Consider the following 20710-nt stretch of genomic DNA (forward strand, 5'->3'; position numbering starts at 1 on the left):
CTGAAGACGAAAACTTGGTAATCCAAACGCGTGTCAAACAGTGTAATCGTGAGTGTTGGTGTATTCAGTGCGTTAGTTATAACACCATGAGTGACGTTCTCGCCGCTACCATAACGATCGTAGTCGCAAGGTAGAACGCGCAAATGAGATTTTCTGGCGCCGTGAACGCTTAGTGGAATGCATCAATACTCATCTAATGTTAGGATCTCCTCCGCCAAACTGTCAACATTGCCAACCTACGCCATGAGAAATCATCGGCTTGGTGTAAAATCAAACTTTCATTTAACTCTGAATTCAGCATGTGAATAAAGTGATTCAGTTTCTGGTAGAAGAACAACTTATATCCAAAATATAATATCTAGACATTAGACTTAAATTAGTTAAATTTTATCTCACCTAATATTTCTTTGTATAAAAATCAAATTATGTATTGCTGATGGTAAAACAAATGAAATATTTGTATTGTGAGCATATTTTCTTTTATTTCTATAATTATTTCCTTTTTTTCGGTATAATACCTCCGTGAGAAGTCTGATTTGCCAATTTTTCTCGGTTAATCAAGCACGTTTGGCAATTCGAAAGAATGAAACGTCAAGATTTAATGTATTCATCAAATAAATCATTTTATCCCTTTTAAGAGAAACCGAGGCATTTATCAAGCTCAAATATCACGAAAATATCCGGAATTTGTAAAGACGAGCATTATTCATCACACAAAAAATATTTTTCTTTCCACTGTTATACTTGGAAAATGTGTATGTTCGCGTTTTACACCGAAATCAGTCAAAGTTGAACAGACATCTTGAATATAAATGACGTAATTAAGGCCTGGAAATTTCCCTCTTGGTTATTATTTGTTGCTCCACAAAGGGTTGTTACAGTGTAGGTGTAATTATATTTTTCATCTTCTTTCTTTTTCAAGAAATAAGCGACATGCAATTTTTGCTTTCATGTAGAATAAGATTGAATCGCTATCAGGAGTATTTATTATCAAAAATTTTAAACTCACAGTTGAAATTTTGATACGGAATAGGAAATATAATTCTGAAAATTTCACACGTGGCCTCGTTTGTTAGTCTATAACTTACATACTGTATACATTTGGATTTTTTACATTTTGTTAGATGTATACAATAATAGAACTGAGTGAAGAAATACATTATCCATGTACATCAAGTACAAGTATCCAAATGAAATATTTCTAACAAAATCATTTGACCAAAAAATTGTGAGGTACAACATCAATGCCAAGAATGCTTTGTTGTTGTCAACTTTAACATCTTCTTTGTTAAATATCTCTTCCAGTTTTTAGTTTTTGTATATTTTAAGGGACTAGTACCGATTATAATTTCCAAAAAATTGATTTTTTTTACATTTTTCGAATCGTTTTACATTCAAAAAATATCTCTTGAATTTTCATGGCGAAATAATAAGAAAATTATTTTTTAAGTAAGTACCGTTTTCCGATTCCGCCGCCGCAACTCCAAGGTCAGCGTTCTGCACATGCGCGCTGGTTACCTACATCTCTTGTCTACGCACTGACGCCATTACAGTCTGATTCTTCATTGGAATGGATGGAATGGTAAGGAAATGGGTGAGAGCATTTAAAGATGGCCGCACAAATGTGCATGATGAAGAACGGAGAGGTCGTCAAAGAAGATTTGGTGCAGAAGGTGGACAAAAAGGTGAGAGAAAACAGACGCTTTACATTTCATTTACAAAGACGTGGCAAGTTGAGTAAGGGTATCGTTTTGCTGCATGACAATGCCTGTCCACATGTAGCTAATCGGACCAAAGATCTCACCAAATCTTTTTAATGGGAAACTCCAGATCATCCTCTCTGCAGCCCTGGTTTGGCGCCCAGTGACCAAAATTTGTTCCTGCACTTGAAGAAACACCTAGGCGACCTAGGTCAGCGTCTTCAAGACGATAACGAAGTCAAAACAGTTGTGATACAGTGGTTAACAAGTCAGGCGGCAGAATTTTATGAGGAGGGTATTCAAAAACTGGTGCCACGTTATAACAAGTGCCTCAATATTCACGAAAATTATGTAGATTAAGGTACAGCATTTCATGTAGAAATAAAATTATTGCGATATCTTTGCACTTCTTTTTTTAATTCAAAAACGACACTTACTTAAAAAATATGCCTCGTATTTCGAACACGCACGCATTTTCAGTGCTCTACAAACAGTTTGGAGTGATCCAGAGCTGCTCTTAAGACTTTAGACGCATTTTTTAATCTGCGCTGAGTAACCAATCGACGAATTTTTTCAATTCTTTATGCGTTTCATTCGAATAGTTGTATTTTATCGTAATTTACCAGAAAATTGTTAAAAAATCGAAAAAAAATTGCCGCCAGAAAAAAAGTGATAAAAATGTTAATCGGTACTATTGTTATAAATGTGAATATAAGTTTGTTTGTTGCGCGTTCATGCGAAAATTATTTAACCGATCAACATGGAACTCTACACATATTCTTGGGGGTGTTAAAAGTAACATAGGATACGTTTTATGAAAAAAAAATATTTTTTATGAAAAATTTCAAAAAAATAGCTTCTTCAACGCCATCTAGCAGTTCAGTATTGAAATTCCAGCCCTATTGACTATAGTTTCAGCTGTTTGGAATTTTTCTATATTTATTGTTTTTTTTTTCTGTCATTATATATGCAGTATAAAGTTAGGTATGAATTTTTTGGTTAGATGCTATTCTTTATTTTTGATCTTACTCTTTGGTATTAATTATTACGTTGTTCTTCTTTAAAAATGCCTCGAAAGCGGAAATCTGATCTATCCAAAAATTCTTCAAGGGCATAAGTAGCACGAAATCAAGAATCTTCAATTTACACAGAGCTGAAAAAACAACAGCAAGCAGAGCGACAAAGTGTTTTGAGAGCAACTGAAACTCCTCTTCAGACACGAGTTCGTTCAGAAAGACAAGCTACGCTTTAGGTAGATAGAAACTCCAGAACAACCGCAGGCAAGAAGAATTCATAATGCAGAAATGTAGACCACGCGCCGTCGAAATTTCATACGTAAGGATTGGTCGGTATTCAATGGAATTGTATTTCAATATGATCCTTCAATTGAATATCATAATCATCCTTTGATTATCATTGGCTCAATGAATAAAAAATGTCACTATTGCGATGCTCTCAAATGGAAAGATGAAACTTTTGTAATGTGCTGTTCTAGTGGTAAAGTTTCACTTCTATTACTTAGTGAACCAGATGAGCCTTTAAAAACTTGTTAAGTTTTACAGATGAATAAAAGCAATTTTTAAGCAAAATAAGAAAGTATATCTCTTGTTTTCAAATGACATTCTTTGGAGTTGATGAAGAGATAAGAATGCTCCGATTTTCCTGTACAGATATATCATGTTATACAGGGTGATTCATTAAGAATGTCCAATCTCTGAACTGTAGATTCTAGACCTCAAAATATGATGATTCTTCTCAACATACCTAATGCAAATATTACTAGTTTCCGAGATACGGGGTGTTCAAAGTTTAAATTTAAATTTTGATTTTCGCAATAATTTTTTATGTTTCCACATTTTCTCTTTGAAAATTGGCAATTTTACGTTTTTTGGCGTGAGGAATCATAATTTGCACTCTAATTTAGCATTGATAATAGAAGCTAGTTACACTTGTTTGTGTTAATTAAATCAACGTAAACTTTTCTTGGTCCAAACTTACAACTAAAATAATAGAAAAATATTAAAAAGCGTTAAATTCTACAAAAAAAGTTACTGATCTTTGATTCGTGTAACTCAACTGTAACTGTATCTTGGAAACTAGCAATATTTGCATTAGGCATGTTGAGCAAAATCATCATATTTTGAGATCTAGAATGTACAGTTCAGAGATTGGCCATTCTTAATGAATCACCCTGTATATATATATATATATATATATATATATATATATATATATTGTATCACCCCTAATTCTACAACCTTCTTTTCTCTATTTCCCATTTATTCCACAAGTACAATGTAGAAAATCACAATGTCGCTATAACCATGTATATGCCTGGAGTTAATAAGAGTATAACCAATTTAGTGATGCCCTACAATGTTATAAAGGAGATTCAACTTCAGATTATGTAGCGTGATTACTATATTAAAGGGTTTTAATATTGTAGTACATCGTCTAGCTCCACAATGAATTGACCGTTTTGAATAACATTTCATTGATCAGACATTTTGTGAAACAAACTACACAAGAGATTTAATTGGAATTGAAACAAATTTAAATGATTAACATTACGATTTTTGTTCAAAAATCAAAGAAAAATTTACAATAAATGAGTGCTTTTGAGGACAAAGAAGGTTTGACGGAAGCTTCATACATCACTCCGACTACATCGTCGTACCTCTCTTATTTATGCTCTCTCCTTTCATTATTTGAAAGACTGCTGTCATTTCTTTCACGATGTTCATCTCTTTTATAGCTTCAAGATTCGCGCAAATTCGGGTAGTTTAATTGGACTACTGAACTAGAAATCTATTGAAGGATAATGCGGAGTGAACTAGCACATTATCTTGGTGGAAAACGTTTGACTTAACTGCTGAATTTCTAAAGAAAAATACCATGAATGATTTAAATCGATCGTGGAAGCCTTCTAAAACTTCTTATTCTACTCGTATACTTTGATTATTTTTTAGAAATTTTCTACTACCACCCTCATCAAGATACATATTCAAACTACAAAAGAGAGCTGTTAGATATTTACTCGGACTTAATAGCAGAGCTCATTGCAGGAACTTCTTCGAAAGATTAAAAATTCTGACTCTTCCGTCCTTATTCATCTTTGAATCCGTTTGCCTAATTCATAAGCACGCTACCTATTCCACGTTCAGAATTCGTTAAGGGCTCAATACTTCACAATGTAAAAAAATGCACAATCACTTGCCAATTGAAACCAAATCGATATCATCTTTCCCGCATTCTGCAATAATTTGAGGACATATTCACTGGAAAGTTCCTCCTACTCTGTAAACGACTATTTTTGCTATGGACTTATTTACTGATTTTTATCTATTACTTATAATTTATATATATACTCATTACGTTTTTATTCTGTATATTGAATTTTTTATTTTATTTGTCTTAACTTTATTTAGTTATTTTTATGACTGTTCTTTAGTTTTTACAAGGTTTTGTCTACAAATTGTAACAATTTTTTGACAATAAAGTATTTCCCTCTCTCTCTCTCTCTCTCTGTCTCTCTGTTCAATTAAGGTACAAGTTTATAACCAATAGAAATGCAGCAATCTTGACAATTTGTAGCAAAAGTTCAACGATTCAAATTGTGCTTTTTAAAAGAAGAATCTATGAAAATGTCCGATAGTGAAAGTTATATTGAGAATTTAACTCCACCAAATTTAATAGACCAGGCCACAAGAGCGGCAAAGAAGAAGAAGTACATCAAACAACTGAAGATTTGAAGGAGAGAATTTTTTAATACTTTTCTGGTGGAGTGAATTTATAAACACTGACTTAAGTAACTTATACAATAATTAATTAGTCACTAATACTTAATTTACTTATATAATTTATTTAAATCCACCGTTCGGTTTTCTATTTCTCACAAATTTTAGGAAATAAACAAACAAAACAAATGAATAAGAAGATCCTCCTAGAAATTAGTTCTAAAAAACAATGTAAACAAATCGATAAAAACAAACATAAAACGCGTCGCGAATTCGCCAAATTTTAAAATTCCATTATAACCGGACAGGACCAGCTTCACGGCCCATGTCGTGGACTTGTTCGTAATAATATCAACTTCATAATGGAAAAAAGTTACCAGAATTGCCTTTTGATGTTAATACATCTACAGATGCACATCTTGCAGCTCTCACTTGGTGGAAGATCAAAGATAGCGCAATCGCTTCGTTCATTGTTGATGATTGATGAGCGTCCAGCGGTATGCAGCATTAGCGACGTTGCAGAAGATTTTCCCTAAAGATTTTTGCCTTAATATTTCCAAAGGAATTTTTGGATATTTGGAGACGAGACTAACTTCTCATTATCTTCTGGAGTGTTTTTGAAACGTTCATTCTCAAACAGTTTTTCTATCCGTGGAAAAAGTTTTCATCTCAGTTATACATGAAAAACTTGATTGGACGAGTGGTTAATATAAAATATTTTCCATTCTTTACTTCTTTGATATCCTACTATATCATTATCTATTCCTTTTCGTTATCTTGTTTATCATTGAGAGGGTATATAACAAATAATTTTTAAGGATCTTGTAAAAGTATTTGACACAATAAAATAAGCCTCAACACACATGTTTTTAAATGGTTTCTTAACGTTTACTTGCATTTTCCAAGTATTGAAAATACACAATTTTGCTACTGGACTAGAATCTAAATAGGATTTGAAGTTCATTCGCAAGTTAATGCACTTATAAGAAAGAGAAATCGAGGTTATTCATTCAGTTGACGCAGGAATTACGTATTATGTAACAGTTGCGTATTTTACAGGGTATCACAATAACTATGAAGCATTTAGAATTTTGTTATTATTTTTGTTTATTTGTCTGTCTTGACGGTAACAATGTATCAACACAAAAGAGAAGACGAAACCTATTTCTTGATCTATTCTTGAAGTATTTCATTGTCAAAGACTAAGCAATTGTTTATGAGGTAGAATAAGCATCAGTTCAACGGTCATCATCGAAGCATGACTTGGATGATTTTATTGAGTATTCTTTAGCTCATTTATATCATTCCATTTTTGCTTTAGAACTTTGATATCGCGTTGGTCACCACAACTTAGACTGAACATCGTTTACAAAAATAGTACATTCCGTGCAAGAATGTATTTAAAATTGGAGGTACAACGTGGTGAAACATTTATTTCTCTAGTAAAAATAGAGCAGTTAATTTCAAACACGCAACTGTGAAAAATATTATCAAGCAAAGAAAAAATACAGAGGTCAACAACGCTCATAAGTCTGGCAACGAAGTCGAAGAAGATTAAAACGAAGCATGTCCGTGCCTCAGACAGTTGTGTCTGTGTCATGACAATATATGCTTTTCAAGTAGACGCGTTTTCAACATGAATAACTAATACAAGTTCACGCTTCGAGAAACAATTTTTTTTGTTACGCCGTATCTGTTTACCGAATTTCAACAACAATGTCCGAAGTCGCGGTACTAAATCGTTCAACAGTGTGGAAAACGTACCAGAAATTGTTAAAAATGGGCTCTGTTGCCGACGCACCACGTTCTAAACGACAGGTACAGTTAGTTAAGCAGCTGAACAAATCTGCAGTGCGGCTATCGGAAGAACTTCGAATATCAGATCGTTCTTTACGCAATTTACGAGGATGATTTCGATCGCAAGTGGTATCGCGGATGCAGTCAGTATGATCTACAGTTCCAGCATTCCATTTTGTAGTGTGTACTTTTTGAGGGTCACGTGACGGGCTAAAGTTATCTGGAAATGGTCGAAGATTTACGTGGGACAATGTACAACGATTCAACACCTGCGAACAGCCGACATTTCGTACGCGTTATGTGGAGGGAGTACCTTAATGTTCATATTGGAGAATGAAAAAGGCAGACGAGAATTCTTCGTAAGGGGTTTTCTCAAGGACCGGGTTTTTGCAAGAGGACCATGCACCCTTTCCCACCTCCGAACTTCAATTAATGAAGAATTTGAAACTCTTCAGCTGGACATGCTTCGTCGGACATGCCTCTCCGTTGAGGATAGGTAAATCCATATGATTTAAGGTCTTTTTTGATTGGAAATTAGTTTCTAAAACAGGTAATCTTATGCCCCATAATCCTATATAAGTAGATTATTGAATAATTTAAAATTTTGTTATATAATAATTATATAATATATATAATCAATTGCGTACTCGAATTTTCTTTTCCGCCATCCCTGTTTTTGAAGATCGCATTTTTTTCAAAATTGTGTAATTTTTGAAGATCTATCTTTAGATAATTCATAACATCAAAGAAAAATTTTGGAAAAATAAAAAAAAATAGTTCAAACGTTAAAAAGATATGGGATATGTAAATAAAATTTCTACATAATGTCTTCTAAACTGCAACTCTTAGTTTGTCGATTGCAACAAACCGCATCTCAAACAACATGTCAAGCTTCTGAAAAATCAAGAAATTTGAAAATGAAAATTATTGGAAAAAAAAGACTTCGAATGAGAGTGTATATGTCCTATCGACAACAATTTCCGACAGTAGATAAAGTTTTTATCACGAATCGAGATTATAAGAATTACCATGAAATGTGTCAAAACTTTCAAAATAAACAAAAGGCATTCCAGAAGGTCGCGATATTATAATATGGCGAAGAAATTAGCTGAGGACTATGAAAGAAATTAGAAACCAAAGAAGAAATATATTTTATTTAGATAAAACAAGTCGAAGATAGCCTTTTTTAAATAATTCATATACTGGTTTGAGCCCACCATCAGGAAAAGGGGACTCACCACCATATTATTGCGAACTAAACCTCATTAAACTGATATGGGCATAGACGAAGGAAGAATTTTCAGCAAAAAATAATTCTTTCGAACTGAAGATTATTTTTTTAACAACTATCGTAAAATTAAGGGTGTGAATTGCTTTTATTGACCAGTGACGGAATTTGTTTCCATATTTTGGAAACGAAAAGTAAAGTGAATTGATATTAGTGATTGCCAGTATCGGAGCAGTAAGTAGTTACCTTGTTATATGCATAAATTTCTTTAGTTTTTTATTTCTTAGACCATTTGATATATTAATGCATCTAAATGTTCTTGATTTCAGGTTTCTTCTGTTTTAAAGTTAGGTTTTTTAATAATTTTTGAAAGATAGATCAAATTTGACGTTTCGACTTTTCTTTAAGTCTTAATATAAATATAGTTTTATTTCATATATTATTTATTTTATATTTTATTCTAAACAAAAAATAGAAATTAAATGTAAAGAAAAATCTCTTTCAAACAACCTGCTATATTTATAATTATTTATAATATAATATTTTATGTATGTCAGTTCAGTATTTACTTTTGATGTACCTACTACACGCAAACATTACACATACCTTATTTATCACATTACAAAGTTCATTTTTTAATAATTATATGTGTAGTTTTAGAATTACATACTTCTATAAAAAAACTGGAATCAAAGAAAAATTGTACTTGTTGTCCATACTTTATTTTTATTACCTATCTAATTTTTTTAATTATTGCGGAGTTTTGATATCGAAATATTTTTTAAAAATTTCTATACAATTCATAGAAATATAATAATTTCATATCACATTCAAAAAGGTTCAGTCGCTTTCATAAAACTCTATTATGGATCTTAGTGAATTCTTGCTTTTAATAATTAGAAAAAGTTTACCGCTGGAATATATATTATTTCATAATATATATATATATATATATATATATATATATATATATATATATATATATATATATATATATATATTATTTCATAATATATATGATTAATCATATTATTCAATTCCTGATGATGACAACATCGTTGTCGAAACCGGTCGAATTATAAAGGTTGTTTATATTATACAGGATGTTTCTATATTCTACCGACAACGCTTTACCACAAAGAGATCTCAATAAATGATTTATTTTGATATAGGAATACGAACCCTAGTTGCTGAGATATAGGGTATTCAAAATTTTAAATAAAAAATTTGCCAGAAATCAAGAACGCCTTTAATTTTTTTTTCACATTTGGTGACCAATATGCTCCTTAATAAGGAAATATTTTGACATAAACAAACTTTGGAAAAATTTAACCAGTGACGCGCTGTCAGGGTCAGTTGTCACTTTGATCCCCCTATTTTTTACGCCTCTGGAGCAAATTCTTCTTTTAATTTTGTTTCAAATTGCCCGATTATTTCTAGTTAAAAAACTAATAACCTTCTACGGAGTTAAAATGAACGGTGTTGTAGAAATTTGCCTCTAAACAAAAGTCTCGAATCACTTAAGTAATTTACAAATTAATTAATTATTCATTTAATTTCGAATAATGATTAAACGTAAGTAGTTCGAAACAAATAATAATTATTAATAATCTCAATTTGAAACAAAAATGTATTACAATAATAACAAAATTGGCAATGAAAATAAAAATAATTATATCAAAATGAATCATTTATTGAGATCTCTCAGTAGTAGAATATAGAAACACCCTGTATATTCAATGTAAAACTAAAACAAAGTTTGTTTATTGATTATTTTTATTATACTTACAGGTAGGTAATTGATACGAAACATGGCCGAATCTAAGAAATTTCGTCAGTACAATGTTGAATATTTAAAATTTGGTTTTCTTCCAACGGAAAACTGGGAGTAAGTTTTAAGAACAAAATTAAGATCTGAAGATATGGTTTACGTTAAATGGTTAAATCACTTTGTAGGAATGAGAATAGCCAGACAAACAATTTACGATATCTGCCGGGGTGTCGAGGTAGGTTTTTCGATTAAAAGAAATTCAGAATCAGGTAGAACAGAAACAAAACTAACAAAAAAAGGAGCGAGAAGCTTTAGTTGAATCGGTTCACAAAAAAATGAAAATTGGGCAGAAAATTCAAAATCAATAAGAAATATGTAAGCAACATTCTAAAGGAACATAATGTGGTTCAAAAATCAAGAAAATCAGTACTCGAATATTCTGAGAAGCAACAAATGGAATAAACTTAAAATTATCAGTGACAACGCCCGCTAAAGTTTGGAAATCATTATGGACGACAAGTCACACTCTATTTTTGACGGGAAGGCAAAGAAGTGAATTGAAAAGTGTATTTCAAAAGACACAAAAAGTTAAATTCTTAATTATTGACTTCTCGTGGTCGTTCTTCAGCATGCATTTATCCTTCTGGACATTTTGTAACCGCTAAAATTTATGAAAAAGAGTGTGTTATATCTAGATTGATATAGTTCACAAAGAAAAGGCATCCTGAAGAAAATTTTGTGTTTTTTACTGATATAGAAACTATGGGAGCTTTTGCAGATTTGAATAAACTGTTTCTCGAGAAGTCTAGGAATGTTTCTAATGTGTCTCAACTGAGGCCATTTGAAGTTTTTGAAATTTGAAACGAAACGTACAAATAATCGAATTAAAACCAACAATTCGTACGGATTGTTTGTCCCCACAGCTTTATATTGAATTCTAAGGTTAGGTAAAATCCAACAAATGCAAATTTTTCACATCATTGATTATTTGTATTTGATTCGAAACATTGGATATAGCCCTGAATATTTTGAGACGTAATTTGTTTAAATTTTTCCTAATTGTACGCATTCGCCAAAATTTTAAATATATGCACTTTCTGGTGAAGGTACAATCATCATTAAGGGCGATATATAAATAACTCCAACGAAATTTAGGGAAGGTAAACAATTAATAAACTAATAATTGTACTCTATTGACTTCGTTCTACATATAGTGTAGGTGCAACAATGTACCGAGTGGGCGATAAAGAATATCCGTCGACCATATCTCAGGAACTTGAGGAAAAAAAAATTATAACAAATGTGGCCCCGAGAAACACGTCGAAATTATTTTTAGAATCCTAGATCAATTGCTAGAGGGCGTATTTGGATATATAAAATTGAAAAAGAAAAGTTTTTCAAAATTTACCCAATTAAGTGGGTAAGATTGGGAGAAGATCTTCCCAAAGATCTTCTTCCAACCCTCTCTCTCGAGTATCCTTCTCGATACCTTCTCTCCAACTTAATCTTGGTCTTCCTCTCTTTCTTCTTCCTTGTGGTGCCCAATTTAAAATTTGTTTGGGTATGCGGTCTTCAGGCATTCTTTGGACATGTCCGTACCATCTTAACTGATTCACCCTACTGTCTTCCGTAATCGTGTGTTGCACCTTCATGATCTCCCTGATTCTGTCGTTTCTTATTTTTTCCAGTCTTGATATTCCTGCCGCGCGTCTCCAATAATCCATTTCTGTGGCTTCAAGCATTTTGACTGTTTTTTCTTTTAGAGGCCAGATTTCGCTACTATATGTTGTTATACTTTTTATTATGCTATTGTATATTCGATGTTTGTTTTCCTTGGATATTTGTTTGTCCCCTATTTAGTTGTCTTATTGCTTGTCTTCCTTGGTTATTTCTTTGTGCTATTGCTTCATCTAATCTTCCATCATTAGTGATGATCATGCCTAGGTATTTGTATTTTGTACAATGACTTATTTTTTGTTGTGTTTCTTCAAGTATTAAATTTTGTTGTTCTCCTCCAATACACATATATTCCGTTTTACTAAAATTTACTTCTAGACCCCATTTCCTGTATTCCTCTACTAGCTTTCTTGTCATATATTCTAAGTCTTCGTAGTCCTATGCCAAGATTATTTGGTCATCTGCAAAACACAGGGTATATAGTGTGGAATCGATTAGTGGAATGCCCATGTTCTTACATTTCCTTTTCCAGTGTGCTAGTGCGTGTTCCAGGTATATCTTGAAGAGTGTGGGTGACAGACAGCATCCTTGTTTTAACCCCTTATTGATGGAGAATCCTTTCGAGACCTTGTTTCCTATTTTTACTTGTGCTTTATTGTTTTCATAAAGCTTTTGTACTGCTTTTATTAGGGCCGCATTTATATTTGTTCTTTCCAAGGCATCCCATAGTTTTGTTTGCGGTACGCTGTCATATGCTTTTTTAAGGTCAACATACAAAAGGTGGAGTTCTTGATTTTTGGCGGTTTTCTTATCAATTATTTGCGAAATCGTAAATAAATGATCAATAGTCGACCCCCCGCTCTAAAGCCTGCCTGTTCTTCGGCCTCCATGTTGCAATATTCCTGTTCGATTTTATTTTTTATGATTTTTCCATAAATTCTGGATATTGTACACAGCACTGTAAGTCCCCGGTAGTTGTCGCAATTTTCTCTGTCCCCTTTTTTATAAACGGTAGTCATATAAGATGTTTTCCACTCTTGGGGTAGCGCTTCACCATTTATACACTTCTGGAAAAGCATTTGCAGATGAGAAAAAAGTTTTTCAGTGCCATTTTTAATTAACTCTGGTGCTATTTGACCCGGGACATAGTAACATAAGCAAAATTGAGGTTTTATTTTATTTTATGACCTCCCCAAATGTCTTTTTTAGAGATTGTGAGAGATGAATTATTTTGTGGACGAGAACACTTTATCGCAAGACAAATGGATTTCTATATCAAACTGCCTTAAGAAAAGAAAGATACCTCAGAACTCAGACAAAAGAAACTACCATACAACAATAATTAGCAAAGAATATAGATGTTACGAAACCAATAGAAGAGGCACTTACTTTGAAAGGTTTAGAAAAGAAGTAATTACATCAGGAAAATTCTACAACGACGAATTTCAATATAATTTCTCACATCGTCAACATTGAATAAAATATAATTCACCAGAAATTTGAAATGTGACTGAAATATACAACAAAAGAATTTGATTTGGAATTTTACAAGGAAATCTCGCTTTGAAAAGTATCCAATTTATTTGGAGATGATTCGTTAATATTTTGAAATGGCATATGAATAATTAATAAATACAACATACTATAAAATTCCAGCTGAAATATGAGTGAATATCTTTCACATAAATGTTGTTATAAAAAAATGCCAATAAATCCGATTTTTATAAATTTGATATTATTTGGAAGCGCTTTTATACAAAATATATAAATTCTTCGCAACGTAAATGTTAGAAGGCGTTGTTTTATATATTTTAGATATTATGATTCCTTTCTTCTAACGTCTATTAGGTGGCTGGTTCGCCTATCAGGGAATGTTTGGTCTAAAAAATTCCGAGCATATATTCAATAATATATCAGACAACCATAATGTTGTAAGAACATGCTACAACGAATGGCTTAGATTATGTCTTCTAAAAGAAATGGCAATTAGTTTTTTTAACAATCTAAATATCTTTCTCCATCAACTACTTCATAAAAAAATGCCCAACTATTAGACTTAGTAATTGCAAAAAAGATTGGAAATTTATTAGACATGTTTCGTACAACACAGAACATGTTTCTCCCATAAATTGATAGACGATTTGCATGGCGTGAACAGATCGTTGCACCGGTGCATACATACTACCAGTACGAAAATTTAACGATGAAATTGATATCATACGAAAACTCAAGGAACACAGATCGGGATGATCGGAAAACTTGGCAATAGATGGACATCAGTACAACGTAAGCCCGAATAGCCATCGATAGACAAAAATAAAGAATATGTGAAAAAGGCCACTATATTAACAATCGTATGTAACGATATGAGTCTTCATTTTTTTGATGATTTTATGTATTTATCCTAATATACGAGAATGGTAGAAATATAAATCGGAATTTTTTTATACACGAAAAATTTAGTGTCGTAAAAGTGACTGCTCTGGATGTTGGACTGATCTGTTACGAAACATAGAGAAAAATACAGGAGTCCCCAGATTTGGAAAACGGGACCAAGCCTGGGCCAGTACTGGAAAGACAAGATTACACACCAGCCTTAGCTCAAGTCTGGTGAGCCACGCATTGGCCATGCTTGTGGTTTCCCAGCCTCGACTCAAAATTGGTGAACTGGCCATTCAATGGGAACCCAAACTTGGGCTAGATTTGGGTAGCTCACCCTGGCCATACGTGTGGTTTCCCAGCCTTGGTGCAAGACTAGCGAGCTTAAGTTCGATCAACCAATGGGAAACCAAGCTTGGGATAGATCTGGGTAAGCTAGTTTTGGTTACGCCTAACTTTCGCCGTTCTATGGGAACCCAGACATGGGTTAGATATGAATAACCTAGACTCTTTGATAAAAATCTCCCACTCTGATTGCTACCAAATACACGAAAGTATCCAATTGTGACCGACGTTAGCAATGTCCCCAACTACCGCTCAGTACTTCTTTCTATATTTTTAAGATAAATTGTGTTTTTTTGGCTGTTTTTCAATTAGCTTTGTTGAGTAAATTTCGAATTCAATTCGTTATAAACAATGTCTAGTTCATATCGAAGAGTTAAGAAGTGGCGAGTCCTAAACAAAATAAAGAAAATAATTCAGGTGTAAGTGAAATGAATAGAAAAAAATCATTTGTGTTAGTAATTCTTCTGATTCAGAACCATGTGATTTACCGTGAAAACTCCGTTGTTGGACGTTATATAACATCAATATATTGAGGTGAAGTATAATCCATGTCTTTTTCAATTATGAGTTTGTAAGCATATGTTCAGCTGAGACAAGGAAAGACGGCTGAGGCCTGGGAACTATGAGTGACCCAGATGTGGTAACCGACAATGAGTCAATAACAACCGAGCCTAGCACACTGTCATAATCTCAGTTTTCAGCTAAGGTTGTATCAAGGGCTCATAAGTTTTGCCCAATCTTGACTAGTACACATGGCTTAGTTAAGGCAACCAAGCTTGGTTCAGCCTTGGCAGTGATGCTTGGACCTAACCCTGTCATCATTCCAGACATTTACCAGGCTTACAAACGTGGACCAAAATTTCTTCTTGTATGAAAAGTGTTACCGATGAGAACGTTAGCCCTGTAGAAAAACTCATTTTGATAGATCGACACAGTACTGTACAAAATATGGGTGAAGAATTGGGTATCAGCGTAGATAGTATCGAGCGAATAATTCATGAATGGCTCGGTGACCGCAAATTTTCAGCCAGATAGGTGCAAAGACTTCTGAATTTTGATCAGAAAAAAGTACGCTGGGAAGTTTGTACGCTGGGAAGTTTGCACGCGTCTCCTACAACGGATAAAGAGAAAAAGGAAAATTTATTGCGCATACTCTATTCACCAAAGACGAAACTTGGGTACAGCACTATATTCCGGAGAGTAAGAACACATCTATGGAGTGGAGAAATAATGAAGTGTGATTTTCAGTGATTTTCTCACTGAAAAACGAAATGTGAATACGCAGTATTATAGTCACCTCTTAAAAATACGGTGAAACCTATCCACAGATCGCGCGATATTGCTGCAAGGCAACGCTAGATCGTGTACAGCTCAGTTTAGGATGGAAACTTTGAACGAATTGGGTTGCGAAATACTTGGAGGTCTGCAATTCGAAAGTAATGCAGAGGTAGAATCTTTGGTGCACGAATGGTTACGTTTCAAGCCCACAGTTTTTCACGAAAAGGCATCCGAAAGCATCTGGAGAGGTACTAATTGTAATTTTTTTATAGGAAAATTGCGATTGATATTTAAATCACCCTCAAAAATGAAATTTATTTGCTTGTAGTGTCTCCTCGATGTTATCTCTAATTAAATTTCATATCGCTTGCACCTGAGTTTCCAATTATAGATTCCTCAAAAAGTCGATAAGCATATTGACCGCTATATCCTTTTCGGGATAACGGCCGAAAGGGTTTTGCTGTAGATGAAACTTATACCCTCTACGCCTTTTCCTCTCTTGTTATCGTTTTCCCTTCCACAAAAACGAACCTAAACGATATTTCAAATCATTTCTCCGACTACGACGGAAAGATAAGGATCAAATAAAGGGATTGACCCTGACTACAGCTAAATATTTTTTATCCCATGAAGCAATTAATCCTTCACGCAAAATTTATTTTACAAAATACATATTTTGGTGATAAGAAATGATGTGGTAAATAGAAAATGTTAAATGTTAAAGCAAGTAGAAGTTATTTGGTAAATGAAGGGTCATTCTATATGAAATCATCACACTACAAATAAAAAAATGAAAATCTCTTTAAGATTATGAGATATAACAATTTTTTTGTCAAATATCTTAAACAGTTTCAGAATTACCGCTATGTAATTTACCCAAAATCTATTAAAATATGTAATCGACACCTTTTGAAATCACAACTGCTTTTCTCCTAATTGGGCTAGAGACATAGAAGAGGTGTTATTTTACTCAGTTTCAATTGCTATTTCTTTTTATATGCAATACAAGAAGTGTTTTTGTTTCAAAATTTTGATTTTGATTTTCTTAAAATGTCCATAAATAATTTATACTTTTGGTAAGTCAATGTAAAAATTATAAAGTGGGAGGCTGATGGATTCATAGTTAAATAATTATTTTTAAAAATAACGTTTCATGAAACTATTAAAACTATTAATGAAGCTATCTACCACAGATTTCTTTACTATACGAGGGTTGCTACTTAAGTTTTGAGATATGGTAACAGTGATGTGAATATGTCATTTCTGACACAGTCATAATAAAGTTTGGCGATGATTTCCTATGACTTTCGATGTGGATTAAACCAACAGCAGCAATTTGCTACAGCATTAATTTCGAGAACTAATATTGCAAGATCGTCATGTGACATACCGTGAAATTGAGGCATACTTAGGCATTAATTTCACTCGCATACATTCAATATTTCATGACTATTTGACTGTCAAAAATATTTGTTCACGTTGTATATCACATATTTGGAAAAAACTTTAGAAAAAAGCTCATGTCGATTGATGCAACGAAATTTTGAAAAAATTAAATGGCGGTACTTCAAAAGACGTCTATAAGATCGTTATAGGCGACGAATCGTGGATTTATATGAACCCGAAGCTAAACAACAATCCTGTGTAGGTCTTTCAGGATGAGCAAAATCCAAAAAAAGTTATTCTCACATGAAGTAATTCAAAGCAAACCTTTTGGAATAAATGGACGTGTCGTAGACCGTAGAACGATCAATTCTGAATGGTACACCAGCATTTGTTTGCCAGAAGTAAAATCAATCGCGGAAGACGAATCGTTCTCCACCACGCCAAAGCGAGCTCTCATACATTATTTCAAACAAAAACATTTTTGAATAATCAAAATATCGAATTGATGGGTCATCCGTCGTACAGTCCTTGTTTGGCACTCAATGATTTCTTCTTATTTCCGCAGATCAAAAATAAAATGCGTAAACAACGTTTTTCTACATAACATGCTTGGAAATGGAAAAAATACTTCGACAATTGGTTCAAACGCATGCAAAAGTGTATTGATCTTAATGGAGAATATTTTGAAAAGCAGTAGACGCATATCCAATTATAAATTTTTGTTTTCTTTTGTCTAGTTCAAAACTTAAGTATCAACCCTTGTATTAAATTAATCATAAACCTAAAATTAAATTATCAACAATAAATCATAGGCAAAAGTTATCCAAAACTTGATGATTTGTGAAGCTTTTACGACATCTTCAGATGTTATTACATAATTCCTGTAGGAGTAGTGAGATCAAGTTTACAAAATACATTTGTCAGTGTTAACCACAATATGTCCGGTTTTCTTGGATATGAAAATGATAAAGGACCAGAAAGATACTAAAAAATCATTTCCAGTCCATCTTCCTTTTCATTTTTGTCCAAGTCATACCACTTTCGATCAAATACAGCGGTTATATATACACTAACTTCTGTCATTAGTAGTTTTTCCGAACATTCTTAGATGGTCACTGTATCCTCTGTTGTATCTTCAATAGTTATTTGTATGTCAAGGACTGAAAGTCCAACAAAGTAGTATTTCAGTATTTCAAAACTTTTTCAATTACATTGAGGAAAGAAAATAAATAATAGAGAATTATAAACATTTTATTTATTGAATAATATTATGTACTTATGATATTTGCAATGTCAATATTAATTTGTTAATTATTTGCAAAAAGTAATGTTGATTGTATCAATTATTAATGCTTATTGGATTTGATGCAGATGGAATATGTATATCTTTTCGTTGGGTTTTTCGCCTTTTTCTAGTGACACCACTTCATAAAGAGCTCGTACTCTTTTTCGTACTTTGCACGAGATGGCTTTCTTCGGTAAGATCAGGTAGCGTGGATTCGAGTAACTCTTCATCGCTGATGTTATCTTTTTCATTATCATTCATTGTTTTTCATTAATTTAGAGACAAAACTTCGGATAAAACAAATAATTTCAGAAAATTAAAAAAAAATAAAATTCAATGAAATGAAACTGTCAACATTGAAGTGGCTAGAGTCACATTTAAGGAAGTTAAAGTGTCCCGAAAGTGTTTTGCAGTACGGAACTGTCACTTTCACTACATGGAACACTCAAAACGCAACTTTCGATATGTAAATCCATACAGAACGAACAACTTTCAGATGGCGTCGTCTCTATATTTCCTTCCCTGACAGTTTTTGCTGATAAAGTATTGTTTGTCATTATTCCTCTCAATCAATTGTGATTTCTAGCACTTTTTGGTTGTTTTCTCAATTTACATTTTACAATCAAGGGAATTAATTTATTTGACTGTCAATCACGCCAACAGTTATTATCCCACGTTGTTAATCTGACAAACTCAAAGAGCATGGAAACCGCTACGTTACCACCAAAACAAAGCCACGTAAAATGAAAACCAACGGAAATATTAATTAGTTAGATAAACATTAATCTTTCCGGTTTATTCAAATGTTTTTTGTTGGCATATTCGAAATTACTTTACAAAATGTTTTGTGATCAGAAAAATATCGCTGACGAACTCAAAGAGTGTCAAATTATGTAGGAGATGATAAAGCATTCCGTTATCGTTTAATCGACCACCCAAGAATCGCAACTCATAATGATTAATTTGCGATGATGAACAAAATAATTAAAGTAGAATTTTATGGCCTCTAAAAATATCGTTTACGCTGAAACACCTTATGATTCCAAATTGGTGAACCTCAACAAATGATGAATTTACATTGAAATTATTTATGATACAGGATGGCACAATAATAAATCGAAGCATATAGTCTGGAATCGAAAACAAATCCACCGAACATAACTTAAAGGGTCTGTTCTGGAAGTAGTTTTTTCCTGAGCTTGTACTGTGAACCTCTGTCGAAACCCCTTGTCTACGAGCATCATGGTGCGTTCACTGGAGCGGCGATCAAATTTTGGGTAAGGCTCTGTGAAAAAAGGAAAGAGACTGACGCAAAGGCATTAGAGATGATGCCGTAGCCATTTTTAAGTAGCACAAGCTGTTCTGAGAGACACAAGATCAACGAATGTGTCTCGCAATTGAAACATTTATTGAACAGTGATCGTTCAGAATGATCGTTGATAAATTGAGCATACCTCAAAACCAAGTTTGGCAGGAAACTTAACCATGAGGAAAGTATGCGTGCAGTTTGTGCCGCGAGTGTTGTCAAAGGTGCAAAAGGCCAACCGGAAAGCAATCTACCAGAATCTTCTTGACCCCACCAGAATTTTTCTATTCCCAAGAATAAATTCGACGCTCAAGAGGAATCCCGCCATGTAGGAACTGAACAGCATTTCTGTCTAAGCGTACGAAAACTAGAAAACTTATTGGCAGCAGTGTGTAAATTGTGGAAGGGTGCTACTTTAAAAAATTCTAATCTTTGGTATTATGATAATGAATAGATATTTGAAAAAAAATGAGTTTTACCACTATTAGGAATGAACCTGTACCTTAATACAAGGACAGCCTTTGAGTGTGTAATGCAATGGATATCAGACGGTGATATTTCCATCACAAAGTGCTGTAATAGTACTCCTTCATTGCCCGGATTACGACGATTGTTTGAAAAATGATCAAAGTAGTCTCCTTTAAAATCTATACACTCAGTCCAGCAATGTAATAACTTTCTTAACCCTTCCAAATGACAGGTGCCGTCTTTCGACTTCGTTGACGTCCTCGTCAGATAAAAATCTCTCTCCTGACAGTGAAACTTTCTCTTTAAGGAACAAAAAAAAGTCGCGTTGACTGCAAGAGCTCATGGACCACACT

At 33.2% G+C, this 20710-nt stretch overlaps 1 protein-coding gene across 3 annotated transcripts in view; it reads right to left on the reverse strand.

The window, feature by feature from the left end:
• Nucleotides 1-20710, reverse strand: part of LOC130444827 (uncharacterized) — a 315730-nt gene that overhangs the window by 178723 nt on the left and 116297 nt on the right. The gene's annotated exons all lie outside the window — the stretch shown is intronic.

Source organism: Diorhabda sublineata, chromosome 6, assembly GCF_026230105.1.
Source record: "Diorhabda sublineata isolate icDioSubl1.1 chromosome 6, icDioSubl1.1, whole genome shotgun sequence".
In the NCBI taxonomy this organism is placed as follows: domain Eukaryota; kingdom Metazoa; phylum Arthropoda; class Insecta; order Coleoptera; family Chrysomelidae; genus Diorhabda; species Diorhabda sublineata.